This window comes from Falco cherrug, chromosome 1 (assembly GCF_023634085.1).
Source record: "Falco cherrug isolate bFalChe1 chromosome 1, bFalChe1.pri, whole genome shotgun sequence".
Taxonomy (NCBI): Eukaryota; Metazoa; Chordata; class Aves; order Falconiformes; family Falconidae; genus Falco; species Falco cherrug.
In genome coordinates this window covers 93,307,452-93,329,399 of record NC_073697.1, presented here as the reverse complement: position 1 = coordinate 93,329,399, position 21,948 = coordinate 93,307,452, and the positions used below count along the sequence as shown (strand labels likewise).

At 42.6% G+C, this 21,948-nt stretch overlaps 1 protein-coding gene across 5 annotated transcripts in view; it reads right to left on the bottom strand.

Annotated features, from left to right (window-relative positions):
• Positions 1 to 20,928, bottom strand: part of MTMR3 (myotubularin related protein 3) — an 82,877-nt gene extending 61,949 nt beyond the window's left edge. For 3 of the 5 annotated variants that reach the window (XM_055707624.1, XM_055707615.1, XM_055707645.1), the window contains exons 1-2: positions 20,770 to 20,928; positions 20,053 to 20,096 (exon numbers count right to left, since the gene is read on the bottom strand). The gene's annotated coding sequence lies outside the window, so the exon portion shown is untranslated. The remainder of the gene's footprint in view (positions 1 to 20,052; positions 20,097 to 20,769) is intronic. The other 2 variants (XM_055707654.1, XM_055707631.1) reach the window with 1 other exon arrangement.
• Positions 20,929 to 21,948: the final 1,020 nt, after the last annotated feature.

Here is a 21,948-nt window from a genome sequence, read left to right as displayed (position 1 = left end):
TCCCCTTCAAGTTGTATTTTATAAAGACACACAAGAATGTGTGCATATTAGTCCATAAGCTCCCTTAAGGATATGAAAATAGCACAAATTACATTTTTAACACTTCAATTCTTACCTGTGACTTGCAGATATCAAGCTTCAGTTAAATGCACCAAAGCAACTTTTCACAGTAAAAAAAGTAAGCTCGATTAGTCTATTGTTATTTAATCCTTCAATTTGAAGTTTCCTCTGGTAACTGACTTAGTAGCAAAACCAAGTCTGTACTTACTGAACACAACCTCAGAGATGTCTGTCTTAAATCCATGAGGATAGAATACTCGAGTTGCATTTCCTCAGATTCAAAAAGCAAATCAGGAAAGTTTTGGCAAAAAAGATACAAAAATAAGGAGCAATAAGAGGTTAACACTTGAGTTTTGGGTCCTAATTTACTGCTTTACTTCTGATGAAATTAAATGACAAAAAACCCTGACCTCAACTGACAACATCTTGTTTCATGACACATAAGTGGGATGAAGCTGCTGACAATGTATGAACACAACCCTGAAACTCAGTTTGCTCAGGTACTCAAGGATCTCAAAGATCTTATGAGGTGTCAACCTTGGTCAAAGTCCAAACCAAAAAAAGGCAAGAATTTCTTTCCTTCCTGTAAATGTAAGAGCTGCCTGAACTAAAGCTTGCCATCAGGTCCAGAAGGACTGCACTTCACAGAAAGCTTTCCTTCTGAAAGACATTCAAATTAAAGACCAGAGATTTGTGCTGTTTACAGTCACAGTAACAAGATTCAGGCATGAAAAAGCAGAAGTTACATCTGTCCCTGTAAATCCAAACAGGAAAGCAGAAAGAACTAGGATAGAAACATGCAAAAAAATTCAGAACAATCTGGGCTGAATGAGACAGTTGCACATTAGTTAGTCCAGCCCTCCACTTGACACAGTTCCATTTAGATCAAGCTGCTCAAAGATTTGGCCAGCCAAAGTTTGAGTATCACCAAGCATATTCCTTCTAGACAACCCGTTCCAATATTAAGGTTAGAATCTTAAACTAAGTTCAGAAAAATTCACAGACAAAGGAAGCTGTGGCAAAATCAAGGAAAACAACAAGGATAAGAACAACATTCAGAATACTTAGGTCTACCTCACTTTTATTATAAGCCTTTATTTCAAGAGGTTATGCAGTTGGTGTAACAAATCTACATGTGAAGACAAATCTAGAAGCAAATGCTCAGAGCTTAGACAAAAAAGGACTTGTAATTTAAATAAATACCAGCTTGCTGTGGGAAAAGCCTCAGTAGTCAGGCCTTGTATTTCTGAAAAAGCTTGCATACAGTTTTGCACTCTAGATTCAAATACCAAAAAAGCCAAACTCCTTTCCTGAATGAAAGATTTTATCTTGATCTAGAAAAGCTTACTTGGCAAGTTTAAATTAGTCCATCAACTAAGTACAAGGACCCAAGGAATGTATATTTTATTGCAAGTAACACCTCTATGTCATTAGCTTGGAAATACAACATCTCTGCATCAGTTTCAGGTCTAGCTGACAACTGTTTTGGAAGTCTTCTCTGATGGTAGAAGCTTCCAGAATAACCAATGAAATCCACAAACCAACACCAGCAGCCAAACTATGTTTGGTTCAAACATCTTAAAGCTTGACAGGAACTGATAATGTTCTTTATTCCAGTTAACCATTACCACAGGTGCTGAAAAACAGATCTTCCAAGAACAGGTAAGAAAATGGCCTGTTTTGATATTTTACCACTTCACATGTAACAGCTCAAGAAGTCAGAGTACCGGTGTGTAAATGCTGCTGTAAGGGAAGAGATCCTTGACAGGGCAGGTATGCTTTGGTGATGGATTCTTGGATTAGGTTGTTACATGTAGTTGCACAATAAAGTAAACAAAGCACACAAAACTGACAGCCCAAGACCCATGTATTAATGACACAGCAGATATCTTTACTACTCATACATGCCACAGAAATCAACTTGTAATTGCATCTTAATATGTCTACACATAAAAAGCATGGAGTGAAGAATTACACATTAGGAAATGCAAGTGCTATGATCACCTGTGAAGCTTTAGTTCAGCTTCTCTTGGAGTATGTACGATTGGTAACTCCCTTCATATAAACATTCCTATAAACCCCCACCCTAACTCAGTGAGCTACAAGGACAAATACTCCCTGAACCCAGAACTTCTAATTATATTCATTTTTATTAAACTTTGTAGTCAGTGTAGAGTTCTGCATCAAGTCAATCATCTCAACACTGCTCATTTTAGAGCACCTCTTCTGCTACAGATCCACAGTGCTTACCACAGTTTTCACACTATCCCATATGGTTAAGTGGTAGTAACGTATTTTCAAAAGATTGAAAAACTAAGCCCAGCAAGAGTTCAAGGCATCAGAAGGATCTTCTGGTTTCAGTACCCATAACAGATGTCTGAAGTCTAGTTCTTCAAATACAGAGCAGACTACTATAAAAACTGGGAGTATTTGGGAAATACAATCCACTAGCTGGGGGCCAGAGCTGCAGAGATGAGCGCTTCAGGCCTGGAGCTGTGCTGTTAACACCAAAACCATAATTCCATACACACCTGTAGGTTTCCAGTAACTTACTAGCCTGCACCACAATCCACAACAGGGCAGGGACATACCTAGTTCTCCAGGATGGCAGTCACCTGACTCACCAGACCACCTCCTAGAAGTTCTGTCTAGCTAAAGTCACCATTCCCTGACCCAGTGCTTCTCCAAATACCAGGAGATTTAAGATCTTATTGGGCCACCTGGAAGTTCCAGATTTCTTCAGGTGTCCGAGGCTATTGCAGCCTCTGCTTAATTTTATCTGTTATTACCTGCAGGGATGAACAACTGATGCCAGCACACTCCCAGCAACAGTCAAAGGATCAGTTTGCTAGGCATTTGAATATCCAATCATTATTCCTCCCACAAACAGCTTAATCTTTATTGATATTAGTTTACTGGCTCAATTGCACAGCACAGATGAATCTCTTCTGGAGGGAGATGAACTCCCTGGCAAGCCTTCAGGATAGAATAGTACTCACTGGTATGGTAGCTGGATCAACGGCCACTGCCATATTTATCAGGAAGCCCAGGTCATCAAGGACTCACATTAGAGCCAAAATGAGTCAATATACTTAACTCCCATAGCTTCCTTTAAAAGTCAGCCCTAAAGCCAGGGGTAGAGTTGTCCAGTTTATTACATTAAACAATGTCAGAGAAAATCCCTTAGCAAATCAGGTAACCTTTCTCCCCTTTATAAAGTTTTCTTGCAGAGCAGCATATGGCAGTTTAAGCTGACAACACTGGATACATGAGGGGGAAGAGTCCATGACACTAACGTTTAAGGGATATTCACATTTTACACATGCTCAAGCTACATTAATGCTAAAACTAGAAACCCAACAAGGTTCAAGAGGCTCTTACACCAAAATTTTTATACAGATCAGGAGCAGCTGTCCTTTACTAAGTTTCTTTTCCTTCCATATGCTTTTGTTGTTGCAGGTCCCCCAATTTACTTGAGCTCCCACAACTGCTTTGAAGCACTGCAATACTGGGCTGAACACCACCTTTCCATACTGACATTCAATCAGGTGCAGCCTCCACACTAAGGAAGACCTCCATCTGGCTTTGGGCACTTGTTATTTCTCCAACAGCTTTCAAAGGAGGTTGTTTTCTTTAATTCATTAAAGAAAAAGCAATTAAATTAGTTTTAAAGTCATGTAACATCACACACCACCTGCCTCAGTGAGGCATCACTGCCATGCTTAAACTTTGCCTGCCGTAGCTTTAACTCTTGTTTATCTTATCAAAAGGATGTCAGAAGTCTAACATGCTCATTATCCTCTTAGGAGCCATTGAATGAAATGTGAGTTAATGAATAACACAGTAGGAATTATTTCATTAAGCCCATGGTGAAAGAGAGCCATCTAATTCTTGGATATGATGTCAGACTTGAGAACTAGCCAGTGATACTTACTCAGGCTTCCACTGCTCAATCAAATGCTACACCAGGGGTGTTCACAGTGAAAGGCGTGCAGACTGCACCGACAGCCCAAGCAAGACTGCCAGAGCATGAAGCAAAGCTACTCTGATGGCAGCCTTTGGAAGAATTAAAGCAGCAGGCATGAGGAACTGAAGCCTGTCATTTTGCTTTCACAGAGGGAAGACAGGAGGAAGAGGTTTTTAGCAGCATACATTTCAAGTTACAGGCCTTGTACAGGTATGGAAGACAGTGTAGTTACAGCATGTCAGCTCTTCACATTCTCCTCTTGCCTTTTACAGAGTTTCAACTCCACTCCAAGTTACCACCTGTCTCTGGTACTACCCAAGTAAACCTGTCTATTGAACTCCATCAGAAACCCAACACACTTGAAGGGCAGTCTGAAGTAAGGTATAGGCCCTTCATCAGTCATGGGCAATCCTGTCTTCTGGCATTCAAGGCTACCTCACTTCCACTTTTCGTTAAACTAATGCTTTTCACTACAGAACCTGATGTCTTACGACTTCAGGTAGATGTTCATTCCCTTGTGAAAAAACACCCATCTCCTGCTAGTATCGGTAACACAGACAACTGCAAGAAAGAAGTCCTCAGCCTACCATAGTCCTCCTTCAGGTCATCAAGATCTGTCTGCAATAAAAAACCCCAAACAAACAGCTTTAGATTGCCTGAAGACTTTGTACATTTACAAGACTATCTACTTTCACCAAGGAGACCAGGCAGTTTAAGACCATGTTTAAAGAGGTGATATTTTACTGATTTCATAACCAAGAATGTCCATCTTCATTGATTTCATGACAGCTATGCTAGATGTATCCTTAGAGTTAAACTATCTGAAGGGCACTATGTTCCTTCCTGTCCAGAACACCCCTGTACTTCCTTTAAATTACACTCTGAGCCAGCTCAGAGACCAGAAAGCAGCGGACATTTGAGCAGTTCATACCAAACCATCACAGAGGCTTGCAAATATTACTTTGCAGGTACTCCCCTCTAACAACTTGACTGATGAGAAACAGACCAGCACAAAAGCAAGGTAAAAACTTAAGAAAAACCAGAAAACCTGGGAGACCAAAGCTAGCAGACTTGTTTTTCCACCTGCATGAGAAGTCCATCTTCCTGACATGTCACGCCCAATGAGAGTGCCCAACACAAACTTTGCAAGCTGTTTTCTCCACATTGACTGCATCTCAGTTTCTGTATTCTCTTTTGAGAGAGTCTGATTTTCCCATAACCTGCAGCTTGCAGTCACTTCTGACCTGCCATGCATTACGGAGTTTGCATAACATCAGAAGTGAAGGATAATTGTACCATACTACAAATCATACTGAAGGAAACACTATCTTCAAGCCTAGCATGTGCTATTCTGTCATTCTCACATGACTGTGCACATGTACGATGCAGTCATATTCAAGTCCTGGCATCACAATTACTCTATCAAGAATGCTGAAGCATATTTAGAATGGTTCTGTAAAAAAATAGCTAGCTTCCATAATGCGGTTAAGGTATCCTAGACTAAAACCACTATTGTTCCATAAGCATTCATCTTAAATTCTTCAATAATCACTCAAAACACCTATATGTAAGACACAGTACTAATCCCATGGCAGTATTTGTAAAATTGATAGAAAAATCAGCAAGATAAGCTATCAGAAGTTGGCTTTGGGGCAAGTTTCTATGAGACTAGAAGCTTCTGAACTGGTATAGAACAGCATCAACAAACTCTGCCAGCAAAGGGCATCTGTGTGCAGGCACTGCCTGAGCCATCACCTCCACACAGCCACCTACTGCCAAGCAGAAAGTCTTGAGGTGCATACCCAGCAGGCAGTGCCCATTTCCCATCAGCTGATCAGCAGAACATACAGCTGTGCTTCAGCTCACAGCTGGAAATCAGTGCCTAAAATTAAGCACAATAATACAGAGTGAGGTAAGAAACAAGTTTTTGAGAGGGTATGCAATTTAAGAGGGTAATGGGACAGAACTGATGCCTGCCACTTGTCAGGCTGGAAGCCTTAACAACTCTGACTTGTACAGTGCTACTGGTTTAAGTTTAATCTCGTGCTTACATTCCCTGCTGAGTCAGAGCTCTCCTTACGCAAGACATCAAGACAGAGTTCTTCAGAGCTTTTCAGTGGGCTCTTAAGAGGCTGTATCTATACTATTTCTACAGCAGTGTTGGTTAACCAAGTTTTCATGCCAGGAAAACTGCCAGAGCTATCTGCAGCCAAAAGAGAATAATCTTTACTGGAAGCATCTTGAGTGCCACGTCCACACCAGCTGTACACAAAAACTGCCCTAGAGACCTTGAACAAGATCCTTCTCACCTAAGGCCCGATTTTGTGTCTGATCTTGTCTCTTCTTAAAAAAAAGCAGCCCACATTCTATCGCTTAGTGAGCAGCTCTTACCTATTTTGGACAATCACTTCAGGAAACAGACACAAGCTCTATTAACCTGTGTAGTTTGGTGGGAGAACAGGGCAGCAATATCCAGGTGTCCTTAACTCTGCAGTTTCCAGCTTAAATACAGAGAGAATCACTAGAAAGAAGTAAACAAGGTCATCCAGACTGTCTGTGAAAGCATCAGAAATTCAAAGACAGTAGCTGCACACCACATTCTTTTGTGCTCAAACACAAAGAATAAGCAGCTCACCAGACATTCGCTGTATTACCATGAGAAACCGCCATTATCCTCAATAGCTGTAAAACCTACAGTTCTTCCTACACCCCAAGCTTGTTGCTAGCATGAAGTAGCTGCCTAAGTGAGAGTCAGTTACAAAGTCATTCTATCACCACCACTATTTTCTCAAAGCTTAAAAATTAAATCAAGTATTCCCCTACTGGAATTTTCATTACCAGGAAATCGCAATAATGCTTATTGCGCTATGGTTATTGGTTTGTTCTCCCAATATAACTCAATCAGTTCAATGCTTTGAGTTAATTATTGCTTAACTAAGGTAAATGCAAACAAACCTGAAAAACATGAAATAGATGGTAGGAAACCAAGCTCAACTACTTAAAGATAAACTGAATACTTCAAGATCACCTGCAAACGTCAGGGAAATTCTTACACAACTAACATGCATGAGAAATTTAAAGCCCTGATTAAAGCTTCAGAAAATGGCCACATGAAAATTACACAGCAAGGTAAAGACTCAAGACTTTTAATTGTATCTAGACACTTGGGATTAGCAGCAAAAGGTTTATCATAACATGTAAAAACACAACTAGAACCTGGATACAGTATTTCCAGGATATTCTCTCAGACATCAATTCTCTCAGCAATAAAGCATAAATCAGCATGAATGATACTCTGGAAAGTCCACCAAAACCCCAGAGATAGGGGTTCTCTAGAGCTTCTTCTGCACTGATCAAAGAGCATCTTCAGTCATACTCTTCTCCTCATTCAACAGAAAAAGCAGATACAGCATCAGTGATTTGATGGAAGGCAGCAGTAAGATTCAGCCCCAGCACAGCCTTATTTTATAGAAGAGTTGCCAGAGAAGTTTCACTGACTTATGCTGACAAGGTTGAACTTGAAACTATCCAAACTAGTACCTCATCTGAAATTGCTGGTATGAGATGTTCAACCTATAGATGAAAAGCCTTTGAACTTAAGGCAGTGGAAGTGACTTCTACAAAATGTGCTTCACTCAGCAAGAGCAGCATGCTAAGAAAGTGAATAGACAATAGAAAGAGTCATTCAAGTGTCAGCCTTCCTGAGAATAGCCAGGACAAAGTGGTTTTTGTTTCTACCTTTGAGATCTTGACAAATCAAAAATAGATTAAATGTGCTAGCAGACTAACTTCTACCCCACAGACTGATACACGATCTCATGGAAGAGACCTGCCAATACTTTGAAGTAACCTACACCAGAGCAAACACAGCAATGCATATGTTCTATTTTCCTTGTAAGAAGTCTGAGTCAAATCATGCCTTTTCAACGTTATAGTAAGCTGACAGGTAATCATTTTTGCTTACAGTCAAGATAAAAAAAAGCAGATCACAGAAATAAGAGCTAGAAGCCCTAACTATACAGGTATTAAACAAGATGAGTTACAAAATATTAAATCTGGTTAGAGCCAGGAGGTTTATCTGCTTGAGTACAGTTACCAATGAAGGCTTTATTACCTCTAGGGACACACTCTGAAATATGTACATTTGTGTTCTGTACATTTTTCATTTAACCTTGCTCAGTTCACCAGCGTTATTTTTTGCAGCTCAGTGATGAAAACAAGAGTTACTAAATAACTTTCCAGTATGAAGTTTCAGTGCATTACTTCTCACTACTGAATTAAATACATAACCACCTTAACACTCAAAAATCCAATAACCCACAACTCCATAACCCACAAAGGCCAAGCAAATTTTATCTGTGGAAAACACATGAGCATTTATGAAGTAACATATCAAATCTTACCACAAATACTAAACAAAAATCAGCAATTCAACTGTTTCAGTTAACAATAAAATTGTTCTGAGAAAAAGGAATGCATCTGCTTCCACTTCCTACATAAATCTTGAGTACAACTCAAGCAGCACAACAGATACACAACCCCCTGCCAGAGAGCAGTGGAGGCAAACCCTAGGCAAGATGCATGTCCTGCAGGTGACACCTTCAAACTCAGTTTGACTGAGATACAGAACAGTTTCAAGAGTTGCATTTGAAGGGTAATTTAAAATCAGTTGCAACGGCTACCCTTTCAGCATTTAGGCCTCCTTGTACCAGCAGTTCAGCCCAACACCCCAGTGCCATAAGGCAGGCAGCGTCCTTAGCTCCAGAGCTGCATGATCCACAAGCGGACCTATTACTCCGTACCCATCCTAGACTACACCACACTAGTGGCACTTTATCTAGTGAAGGCTGCTGTAAGCCAGCAACTTCAGGATAAGGGACCACTTTGCTTACAGAAACAAAACACTGCAGATGCATTTGTTAAATGCTTTACTTGCAGCAACAGTGGTCTAGAAACACTGTATTAAAAATCCCCCTTTACAGCATATCATTCTAGTCACAATGAACATGGCACCAAGACTGCAAGTTCAACTCAGAAGATGCAATGGGCTGACAACACTGAAACAAAGGTTAATTTGCAGATTTCTACCTCAAATCTGTTTGCAAGGAACACTGTCACTTGTGACAAGGAGTTAAAATACTAGGAAGGGAGGTTCACATCTGAGTTGTGATGAATTTACCTCACATTCCACCAGCTGAGTATGAGCAACATTGTGAAAACCCTATACCAAGCAACCTCAAAACATTAAGAAAGGATTTAATTCAAGCCCACTGTTTTGACACAAAAAAATCTGCTACTTCTCCCTTCAAACACTCAGTGAGGCTTGAAAGTAGAGCAAATCTAAACAAATTAGAAGACTTACTCCTTACTTCAGAACTGAAGCCTTCAGACCCTTCCATTCAACCTACATCATCAAGCACTTCATTTTAAGGTATTCCATATACCCAGTAAATGTTACAGTATCCACCCAGCCTATTTTGTTTAGATGAGATTAAGTAAGGACTTTGCCCCATTCCTCCCCCACAAAAAAAGCCTGTAAAATTGACATCAGATACAACATAAAACACATCACTTCCAAGATAAGGCTCAAGTTAGACACTCTTCATCTCAGACGTAGTTGGACAAACCTCTAGGATTTCACAGGCAAGAAGTCACCAACAGAACAGCTCCTAAATCATAATTTAGAAGTTCAATATCGTACATAAAACCGAAGAAACTGAAGAACAAGAAAGGCATAACAAGATTGTCATAACTGTTCATTTGCTACAGGCAACATTTACTTTTCTGTTAAAGGAAAAACTTACCTACCCAGTAGGTTTAGTGACACACATCTTGGTATGTAAATAACCAAGATCTAGAGATGTGGGACATAGGTGAATAAGCAGGAGCTAACTCTTTAAACAAATGCAGGTTTTAACAGGATAAATTCCTATTCTATACTTAGAGTTTAAAGGTTACAAAAAGCTCTGTGTTGGAGGAACAGATCAGCACCAGGCAACAAGCTTTTTATAACATGGCAAAGATGTTCTGAATTCCATGTAGAGGCTGAGCTGTCACTCACACAGCACAATCTGTAGATTCCCAGCTTCACAGAAAGATTCACAACTTTCTCTTCCACATTCCTATATGCATTAAATTATTAGTACATTGTTTAAACTGAGTTCTTCTTAAAGTGTTATTATAAAACATAAAGTAACCAAGTCATCGGCATGGGTTTTTTTGAGGGGTTACAGGTAAACCAGCTCTTCAGAAGTCAGCTAACAAGCAGATTCTTCAGACAAGTTTCAAGCCATCATATTTGTTTCAACATGTACAAACTCTGCTAAGTCTTTCAACAATACTTCAGCATAAAGTCACCTAGAGAGCAATATAATGGCAAAACCTAACTAATTGCTATTGAAATATGTTTGCAAACATGACAGATTTATGGAGTTGTTTTACCACAGTTGATCTTCATTCAGCTGAACAAGCCTTCTCTGAATTGGCCCTAGGGTACACCACCTTTTGCATTTTAGCTAGCTACAAAGAGTTAAGCAGATCTTAACACCACCAACCCCACAAAGGGACCCTGTTCTTACTCCCAAGTTTTCCAGAGTCAAACAGGAGGCATGAACTTCTACAAAACAGGTGCTACAACACCAATTTAAAATTTATTGTTCATCAATTCATGGAAGTTCGAAAGCTGACCTTTTACAAGCAATTAAAAACTCCAGCTGGCTACATCTGCAACTGTACCACAAGTGTGCTTCACAGCAACATCTTCAGACTCCTAAAAAAAAAAAACTTACCAGCAATAAAACCACTCACCAACCCACCTGAACAGACCCGAGTGTTCTCTGCACCTGCAGAAGAAGCTATCGTGCTCCAAACCCAGCCTGGAAATTCAAACTAGCTCCAGGAATTCTTTAATTGTCTTGGCAAGAGTCAGTATAAAAATTGTGGAGTTTAAGCGCATAAATTAGTTTTTGGAGGGTTTTCTGGCATTAGGCCTTTCTGAACTGCAAGCTTAACTTCTCCCCAGCCCACCTGCTTACTTGTCATATGGGAACTCCTGCACAAAAAAAGTCCCTTCTTGTCCTTTTCACCCCACAAGTCACTTGAGACCAACTTCTTTTGACAAGGCATGTTTTAACTGATCACTCCTTGCCTTTAGTAAGTGAAATCCATTTAGCTCAGTAACAAATGTTACTGGACCTGCAGCATATTTTTACAAAAAATATTTCTTAACTCGTATATTACTTGGTCTTCTGGGATTAGCACGTGATAGCAAGTGTCCACAATGAGGCTAAAATTCTGAATTTTATTGGAAGAACCAGAAAAAACAACAACAGTTGTTACCAATACCTAGAAATTGAAAGGAGAGAAAGTAAATTAAGCCATATTGCAATTTTGGGGCTCTTGAAATACATCTAAGTACATGAGGCTTAGCCCTAACTAGGGCTCTAACTTGAACGCCATACAATTTGGGTCTAGGAGCAGGAAATATGCTAGAAGCAGTAAAAGAACTGCATTCAGCATGGGCTGGCCAGATAATCACTACCTCTGTATGAGTAGCGGTCCAGTCTCAGGCAGCTGCATATACTGATAAGACAGTTTAGAAAGCTGGACAGAACTTGAAGTAGTAATGTTTAGAAAAATAAGCTACAGGGAACAGCAGCACACAACTTACTCTTTAGCAAGCTGCCAAACTGTTCCCTCCCCAACCAGAGTAAATCAAGTTGTCTTATGCAAGAGGAAAAGTCTTCATACCTTAGTGCTGAATGAGAACATGGCGGTCTAAGGAGTGATGCAACAGCACTATTAACATTAATAGGACTGCTCTCTGGGTGTGACCCTCAAAGGATGGGAGCACCTGAACTTGTACCTTATACAAAAAGCTTATTAAAAACTAATCTCAAAGAATAGCTCTTATTGTACTTGTTATACCAATCTTACACTTGTCAAAATCAAGCCAAATCCTTTCATCCATTGTCCACAGCTCCCCAGGCCGCGTCCTCCACACGAACACCTCACACCCCCAATCCAGGCATCAGCCAGTACAGTGACAGTAATGAACCTAACCACTCTCTGCAGGAAGTATCACATCAAGCAGGTTTCAAGATTGCTTCCTACTCCAAGTTGATTACAACAGCAGGCTTGGCATTGCTTTTTTTCTCTGTGAATTACTAAATTCCCATCCTTAGACGTTTCCACTGTTAGGTTATCACCAGCCTTTCAAGAGTTCATAGGAAGAAGTGCCTATGCAATAAAAATACTGCAGAGGAGTTCAAATGACCTAGCAATTGAAAGCTAGACAGCTCTTAAACCAGCCTACCAGTCAACACTTGAGAAGCAAAAGATAATTTGCCAGGAGTAATGAGCTAAGTATAGAGGCAGCACAACTAGAGCTACCCAATTATTTTTGCATTTCTTTCTAAGTGAATGAAACAGCTTAGGAAGAAGCAGGCTTCAGCTGCTGGTAGAATCCAAGCAAAACAACAAAGATCTTGTGCTTAACGTACCAAATTCTGCAAAAGCAGCACCAAGAGTCAAGATCAGCATCTTCTAAATCACTGGAGTTTTTTTTACCATCCTCAGTTTGTTACTGTATTTCAGCAAATCCTATTCTATTTTAGAAACCCATAACTGCATACTCATCTTCTGTCTAGTCTTCTCACTAGATCAGTATTTATCAGCTACCCTCATCAAGTATCAGCATTTATCCTGTCATATAAAAGCTAAAATTCCAGTTTGACGGGTGGAAGACGTTTTGGTTCCAGCTACTAAAGCCTGCAGAATTGAAGGAGGGAAAAGCATTATGACAGTGACCAGGCATGTTGGTACCATTATGCAGCTATACAAACAGCTACTATTTTCTGGAATTATCTGTTAATGAATATTCATTTATTCTTATACTTTAAGAAGGGTTTATGAGCATCACTTATACAGCTATATATCCACTGATGTCCCATATGGTCACACACTGAAAGAAGGACCTATAGTTAGATGTAACCACCAGTTTTCCTGCAAGAGTTTCCATACAAATACCTTAATACATGCTTTGAGCATCTCTAGGTATAGTGAACATATAGGAATACCATCAGTACGTTGAAGCTGTAGTCCTTTTTATCATGAACTGGAGGTCTCAAGCAGAAATCTGATCTCAGTTAGAAATCTACCTGTCCATATCCTTCCCTTGGGTCTTCCTAGAAAAGGATCCAGCAACAAAGCATTAGACACTTAAACATGACTATCAAAAACTGAAAATTTCCATGTGGCTTCTCCCTGCAGTCCCAATTTACTCATCTGTTACGTACAGGGATGCACTGCAGCAGTGAAGTACACTAACCAAACACCTCCAAATCATGTGATACTCATGCTTGAGTCTGAAGGGATTAAGAGATTCCAGTGCAGAGTAAAAGAAAACAAGCAAGCTATTGTATTCTGCATTAGAAAACAACTATGCCTTGACCATAAATCCATTAGCCAAACCTACAAGGAAAGCCCAGCAGACCTCAAAATATTTACCTTGTTCCGTCTCCCTCCTTCCTCAGAGTTCAGATTTTCCCAAAGTGCAAAAAGGTGCATTCTTTTGGAAATTACTCAAAGAAAGGTTCACTGAACATAGACAAAGATGATAATTTAATTATAATGGGTATCCAACCAGAATATAATGCCCTGTTCACAGCAAATTCCTGCTACCAGCAGTGAGTGAAAATTAAGAATCTGAATTCTCAAATGTATTCATGACTAGCATTCCCACCAATCACCATACAATTAAATAAAGGAATGCTTAATTGTAAAGATGAACACTTGTTTGATAAGGTTTAGCCATTAATTTGATGAAAAGCTTATCCACTCTTAAAAAAACATGCACAGTGCTTAGCTGGAAAGCAGAGGGTCTGCAGGCAGAGACAATAAACTTGTAAGTTTACATTAAGTACACTTCACTTGCTTTCAGCTTCCATTTAAAGGAAAATAATCAAAATAACCTAGAAATGCAATCTACTTAGACATTTTAGTCAGGTTTCTTGGATCTTAAGTTCAACAATGCCTATATCACACTAACATATTTGTTCTCAGAAATGAGTAAAGGAAATAAGGAAAACTCAAACAGAACAACAAAAATCAAAGCTATCAACTCACAACATCTAGAAAAGGTGTTTCTACCCAGAACATAGCAAACTGACTGCAGAATGGACAGAGCAATGTCCACGCGCTAATTTTCAGGCGAAGCTGCTCTGCAATATGGCAGGTGAGTTTTCTTCTCATAGCTTCTCCTTTTGTTCTTTGTCAGGAGATAGGCAAGTATTTTAAAAGCCTGGACTTACAGAGAACCCAAAGAACAGTAAAAGTCAGCTTTGATAACAGTAGTTTTGGAAGTTAAGAGAATACACTGAAGGCAAGTAAAACTGAGAACAGTTTTCAGCAGCAACAAGTGTGGAACTAGGTCTGAAAAGGTCTCAAAGCAAACACCCTATCAAGGATGCAAACAGTATAATTACAAACAGCAGAGCTTCACAGCATCTCATTTTATCTCAGGTTTAAGTTTCAATGATAGCAATTACAAGCTTACAGATAGCAATGCAATAAGTAAAGCTTTCACAGGTACACATTTAGGTCAATTACAGCTACAAGAGATGAAATCAGCCAGCCACAGCAACTAGCTTACTCCCCATTCCCGATCTACTTGCAGAGAAAACAAGGAGTCAGGCTGCTGGTTGTCTAACTACCAGATAGGAAATTCCAGGGAAACACTTTCCACCAATTCCAAATGTAGTTGCTACCACTTCCATGAGCAGCTTAGGACTTAAAACTCATTTTGAAAGCACTTAGCAGTAGTTCAAGAGTGACAGGACAGAGCTTAATACTAGGATCATTCTAACATCTGCAAACCAAAATGCAGGCTTCACTTCAAAAGTACTCGAAGTTATCTCACTCATGTAACATCTACTGTAAGATGTTTAAGTTAAGACTGTCATAAGCAGTTCCAGTGTTACTGTAGGTGCAAATAAATCCCTCTCCCAACCAAAAGTTCCTAATCCCTCTGGGGACTCAGTCTTTCTGTTACCATTTCTTTAATTCAGACTTCTGTTTCACTTAACTACAATTTCTAGCAACTAAGTAACTGAAATCAAAATTCTAGTAGTCTATCCTTGACCTACAAGATGCTAAACCCTTCATGTCAGAAAGACTCAAGGAAAGATCTGATTTTCCATCTATATTCTGAAATCCTGCCACCAGCTGTACAGAAACCAAAATAAGAATCCTACTTGAGCAGAACAGTCCAACCACAGAGAAACTGAGGAGTCGTATGGAACCTGGAAGGCTTATGATCCATATCACCCCTTCATAAAAGGCTGCTCACAGGGATGAGCTGGGGAGACAGCTAACAGAACACACCCTGAAGCCAAGTCCTGCCTTTGCTCTGCTCTCCAAAGGTAGTTAGAAAGCCAACCAGGTGCATCTTGTCTTCACAGACTCAATTTCAGCCTACGCTTTTCAGCACAGACAGGCATTTCTGTCCTCTCCTCACACAGGTGGCTGGGAACAGCCTCCCCCAGGCACTTCCACAAGTGGAGAAAGCAGCACTAGAGAAAAGTCTCATTCTGTCAAGAGCCTGCCCTTTCCTAGTTGATATAGGAGTCAAAACCTTCTTTTAAAAGGCATAGGGAAAGAGAAACTAGTTTTATTTTTTCCTGAAGCTCTGTCCATTCAGGTAACACTACAAAATTAATGCTTTGATTATAGCCCTAGTTTCCAGTCCCAGAGTTGGCAAAACAAATGAGGCCCACAAAAGGGCAACAGAAAACTGTTCTAACAGCATTTCTATAAATAATGTCTATACCAGTGCATCTATTGGAAAGAAAAACTGCAAAGACTTAATTATGGCAAAACAGCATTTCTTCCTCCGTAAGTGGTCCACTAGGGTGCTGGTCTGTTCTGGCTGCCCTTCTAAAAGCCCGGCTCTTCCTAAGTAGCCAGGGACTAACACAAATTTTCTGATTCTAGCTTCAAGCTAATTCCATTGGGGACACGATAATTTTCCAAGCTAAGCTCAGGCTTCACAGCTAGAACTAGTTCTAATGCTTCACAAAATACAAAATAGCTAAACACCCTGAATTTGACCACTACCACGTTATTCGTACACTGAAGAGTAATTTGATTAAGAACTGATGTCACAAAAGTCAGTAAAAGCATCAGCTAGATCAGCATCTCAGATAAAAGCTGTCACCAGCATACCCAACTTCATTATCATCATGGCTAGTCAGTCCACCACAATGAACACTGAAAACTACAGTGAGATGTGCTGAGCAAGGCAAAAGACAACTTGCTTTGCTTTTCACCTACTAGTACTTCTCTAAGGCTTCGTTTCTTTACTGTTCTGTCCTCTTTCAACTCACTCAACTGCAACACTATATTTTAAAGTATTTGCAATTAAATTATTTTGGTTTAATTTCTCTAAAAAAGGGGGTTTAATACTAAAGATCTATCAGCATGTGTTACTGAGGACACATTTCATCACTGGCATGACTGGTAGCTTATACAACAACCTGCTCCCAAGCCATCCTATCAATGCCACTTTACAGCTTTTCACTTCATTCCTAGTCAAGAGGAAAAATGGCAGACTAATTTCTCTAAAATTAAGTTCCTCTGAAACCTTGTTCAAAATATTAACTTTTTCAGAAGTGGTAATACTTCAATACAGCAGCTTGTACAAGTTCAGTTGCCATGCAGCTTCAAGTCTTCTGAAATGCAGTTCTCCCAAGGAAGGGCAAGAACCACCTATCTTTTTCACAGTTTTTCAGAGGTTTCATAGTCTTTTTCAGAGGTTGAGTTTGGTTTTCCCCCCCTTATCATAGTTTGGAAGGGTTCTACCACCTACAGGACAGCTGTTACAATGTCACTTGTGCATATACACACATAAATTTCAGAAAAACTTCGAACTGTATCATACCAAGCTTATTTTGTTGCAACTATTTTTGGCATTAATGTCCGTAAGGAGGAACAATGCCTCTGAATATCCAGTTGCCCACCAGCAAGACTTAGAGAGCATACTTCCAGTTAAGCTTAACTTGCAGTCACATTCACACATCAAACCAACTGCTGCTCCCAGAACTTTAGATTAAGGATTTAAGTCAGAGGAGTTTCAGAAGATAAACCAAAGTTAGGAAATCTGCAACTGTATTTTAAGTTAAGCCTTTAAAAACAGCACTTTTTGGATGGACATCAATGACTCCAGAAATAGCTTATCCATTTCAATTAACATTCTGTAAAGCCTTCTGCTTTGCTTTTCCTCCCTAGCTCATTCTGCATAGTGTGCCACTGCAGTTCCAAGCTTCACTTGTAGGCACATATTGCTACTTACTGAAGGTGAACAGAGCACCTCCCAGCAGAGCAACACAATCCAGACATTTCTTAACAAGACTAAAGGTCTAAAGTCTAAAAGACTAAAGATACCACTTGTTTCAACACGATCACGGCTACACTTCTACCCTGCTGCTACAGGTTGTTCTTTCCCCTAGTTCGGATCAGCAGGGAGTGACTCAAGGCCTTCCTTATGGGATACATTACCTCCCAGAATCACTACAGCCAGTTGGTGTTCACCTCCTTCACACCACCAGAAACTATTAATCAGATGAGGGGAAGAACAAGTCTGGGCTACTCATGCTCTAGCTTACAATTAGATTTCTATGGTATCACGTACATTCTGTCAGTCCTTCTCAACTGCTCACCCCAAAGCAAGGAGACTAACTCTTAGCTGTTTCTGTTAGCAGCTACATTCTGAATGAGAGCAGTTGACACCAAATGGTGCTGTAGTTTGGGTCCCTTGCCCATCCCACAAGCAGCAAACGTGCATGCAAGCCAATACAACAGTCTGGTTATGGCAGTCCTGCACAGTTCAGGATTAATGCATCCAAGGTGAGAGTTGTAATGCATTAGGAGTTGAGGTCTTCAGTTCTTTACTAGGATAGCAAGCCTCAGTAAGAAGTCAGTATTTCAAATTCCTAAACTAGGACTACCTTCACTTTTAGGTCTTTCATGCAAGCCACTGAGTTGCCCTGAAATTCTGAAGCACCACAAAGAAAGAAATATTTATTTTTTAACAATCCAGTTAATTCACAAGAACTACAGCATGAACCGAGTGCTACAAGTTTTCCCGAAAGCACTGTGAAATTACAGCACCAATATCTAGAAGAAGGGTAGAATTAGAAATCATGAGGCTCGTTTCTCAAAGTTAAAACCCATATGGGATCTAACAGGCAGATCTTTATACCATCACTACTCAAACTAGAAACAAACACAGAACAGTTGCACATTATGGCTTAGACTATTTAGTACCTAAAAGCTTGTTCTGAAATAAAATACAACTTGTGTTACTTTGATTCAGCCAATGAAAGCCAGTATGAAACAAGTGCATATTTACATGTCTGGACTTTTCATTCTAGTTTACAGCATCTGGTAAGTATTAACAAACAATTTGGAGTCACGTGCTCTGGAAGACACCACCGATATCAAGTAGAAGAGTCCTATCTCATTATATCCAGTTACACATCCCAGTAGGAAGCTACCAGAGCAGGAACAGCCATCACATCCCTTTGACCTCTGCAGGTGAAAAGATCAAGCTTTGTGCTAGACACTAACCCAGTTCCTCCAATTCACTCCATGCAGACAATTCCTTCTTCCTAGCTACTGCAGACTTTTCAGGCTTCTGCCCATTACTCCAGCAGCTAACAATATCCTTCTCATTAAGTTGCTCCTTTTTTACAGGTTAATTGCCAGCAAAGCACAGCATAGCCACATTCCTCCTACTCTTGAAAGGCTGACAACACACTCCTCTCCATCATCCTAGGTTGCATGTAGGTGGAATGAGATCTGAGATAAAACATTGTATCCTCTATCTTCAGAAGCTTTGGTATGCTCCATTTCTATCTCCTCCAGCTGTGGATGCCGTTTTTATGGAAAATAAAAAAAAGAGAGCTTATCAAGCACACCTATTCCACCTACTTGGTATCATTTGTGGGTTGCATAGCATATTACTTAAGAAGGCCAACCAATGTTTTAATACCTGCTAATGCAGACAGTTAACATAATGGATATTAACAGTATCCTAATGGGTACCTACAACACTGTCAGCAAGAGGACTAACTTGATTCTCAATATACCACTCCTATAATGTGAAGTAGGACAAGAGCACCTTTTAGTGCAACCACTCAAAAAACCACCACTGCTCCACAGGACTGTTTCTGCATGTTTGCCCCTCCCCCAGGCACACAGAAGCACTTGTCACTGAAGCATTTTAGAATCCCATGCCCCGCCTTTACTTATCTGTAGAAAGTTTCAACACTTACAGTTCACACTATTTCCTGTACTGTGAAAGGGAGCACTTTTTCTGTCTTCCAAAACCACTGTGATCAGTAACAGCTTCAGCAGCAGATATTAGATGTCAGCCTCCTCCCCTCAAGTTAGCTACAAGCACTCCTTTGTAAAAACTCCTTCACTTCCACCAAGAAAGTTAATTTTCAAATATTACAGCACATGCTTTAATAAAGAGCTGAGGTGCATGACAGGTATTACAGGAAACCTGCCACAGTTCCTTGTCACACTACCATCCCTTCCCAATGGGCTCGCCTAGGCATTTAAATACACCTTTATATTTGCCATCAAGCCAAGCTGTACTTCTACACTCAGCACTACCTGACATGATTCACTAGACAAGCTCTTTTCTTCTGAAAGAGAGCCTTAATGTGCATGGTTACATGGGCTCATCACACAAGAAAGCAAAAGGGTGAAGCACACAGAGTTGAAGTCTGCAAGAATTACAAGCTCATACTCATACCCAGCCTTCCCCCGAGCAAGGGAAGTCTGCACCAAGAGGAAAGGAATCAGTTTCCTGTACAGAGATGTGAAGGAACACGAGGTCTCATCTGCTGAGAAAATAATATTCCCTAAAAGAATGAACTGAAGAGGGAACAACTTCAATGCAAAAAACTTACAACTCCATGTTGGGGGGAACTGGAGCGGGGAGGCAAAACACTACTTACCAGAGAAGGGCAACCTCTGCTCAGATCCCATCAGAAGTATAGGTCTGTTAAGAGGAACACGGGGAAGAGGGACAATTAAAGCCCCAGAACTATTTAAATAAAAACCCTTCACAACTCCCGCTTACAACAGGAATGGGAATTTTGGCTCCACGCACAAGGACCGTTGAGCACAACTGACACGGCGGCCAAAGCGGCCGGAGGAGACGAGCGCGGGGCCGCGGCTGCCGGCGGCATGAGGCGCTGCCTCAGTCCCGCTCCACGGGCGGCGGGGAGGCAGCCACCCCCGCGGGGCGGCCAGGCGAGCGGCGGGCGCCAGGTGAGGCCCACAGGCCGCGGACCCCGGCGGCGGCCAAGCGGGAAGCTCACCTCCCGCGGCCGCGCCGCCCGCCAGCCCCAGCGCCGAGGGACGCGCCGCCGCTCGGGACGGCATCCCTGCCCGCCCGGGGAGGAGGAGGCCGCCACCCCCGGCCGCGGTGCCGGGAAAGCGCCTCAGCACGCCGCCGCCTCCTCCTCCGCGGCGGCCCCGGCCGCCCGGAGCGGAGGGAACCGGCGCCGCGTCCCCACCGCTGCCCCTCACCCCGCGGCCCGAGGGGGCGTGCCGGGCCGCGGCCGCGCAGCTGACAGCCCGGCCGCCCTCCTCCAGGCCCCGGCCCGGCAGGCTGGCCCACCCCCCCGCCAGGCGCCGGGTGAGCCCTGACGCCCCCACCGGCTCCTTACCGCGGGGCAGGGCATGGCGCGGAGCCCCCACACCCCCGTCCCGGGGCGCGGCCTCCTGCCTGGGCCGGGGTCGCTGGGCTCCGGGCTGCCTCCGCCGCCTCTCACAGCCACAACAACATGGCGGCCGCACGGGACGCGGGCACGACGGGGCCAGGCGCGCGCCCGACACCGCCTCCCTCTCCCCACCACCCCCCTCCGCGGGGCGGGGCCAGGCGCGCGCCCGACACCGCCTCCCTCTCCCCACCACCCCCCTCCGCGGGGCGGGGCCGGGCGCGCGCAGTTCCCGCCCTCCGCGGCGCGGCGGGAGGGGAGGGGAGGCAGCGGCGGGTAGTGCTCCGCTCTCCGGGGTTCCGCGTCCCCTCAGGGGGCAGCCGGCCACCGCTGCGCCGCTGCCCTCCCCCGGCCTCGCAGCAGGTGAAGCTAGCGCTCCCCTTCTTCCTTTTAAAACCCTGTGAGGGTGTTTAACCTCCTGCAGCTGGGTGAGGCCGGTCTCGGCGCGGCCCTCGGCAGCCCTGAGCCCTGCAGAGGCAGGAGGCGCGACGCCGTGGTACTGATGGTGTCTGAGGAAAAGGTTTTGCGGCCGCCTCGGCCAGCTTGTGAGGCAGGTAACAGGCGGCGGATGAGCTGGAGTTGGGTGCTGAGGGGAGCTGCGGGAGCCGAGGAGCTCTGCGAGCTGAGCTCTGCCCGTGCCCCGCTGCCTCTGCTGGCAGCAGGGCTTGCAGGCCTGGGATCCTCCTTAGGAGTCCTCCAAAGCCCCTGTTCCCCTTGGAGAAACACCCTGTCTGACACCAAAAGCCACTCTTGTGCACAAAGTCTTCTGGCCAATGCTCTCCTTTGCTTTTGTGACATTCAGCTCAGCTGCAAAAACATGTGTGGCCCCATGCCATCAGTAGATGCCCAGTCCAAACCACCATGAGCAGCCTGCAGCTCCTGGAGCATGAGGTAATGGAGAGCAGGGAGCCAACATGAGGCATGAGAGCCAAAAAACACATGGACATTGAGAGACAAGTGATAAAGCAAAATGGATATGACCGTTAAGCAACAGAAAGGCACAGGAAGGCTTGAGAGGCAAATGGCAGCAGTGTCAGAGGTAGCACGGTATGGTTGGCAGGAAGAGTTGTGCTTTCCAAAATGAAGCTTTAAGACTCGTTCAGTGGAGTCTCTTTTCAGCAGCAAAAT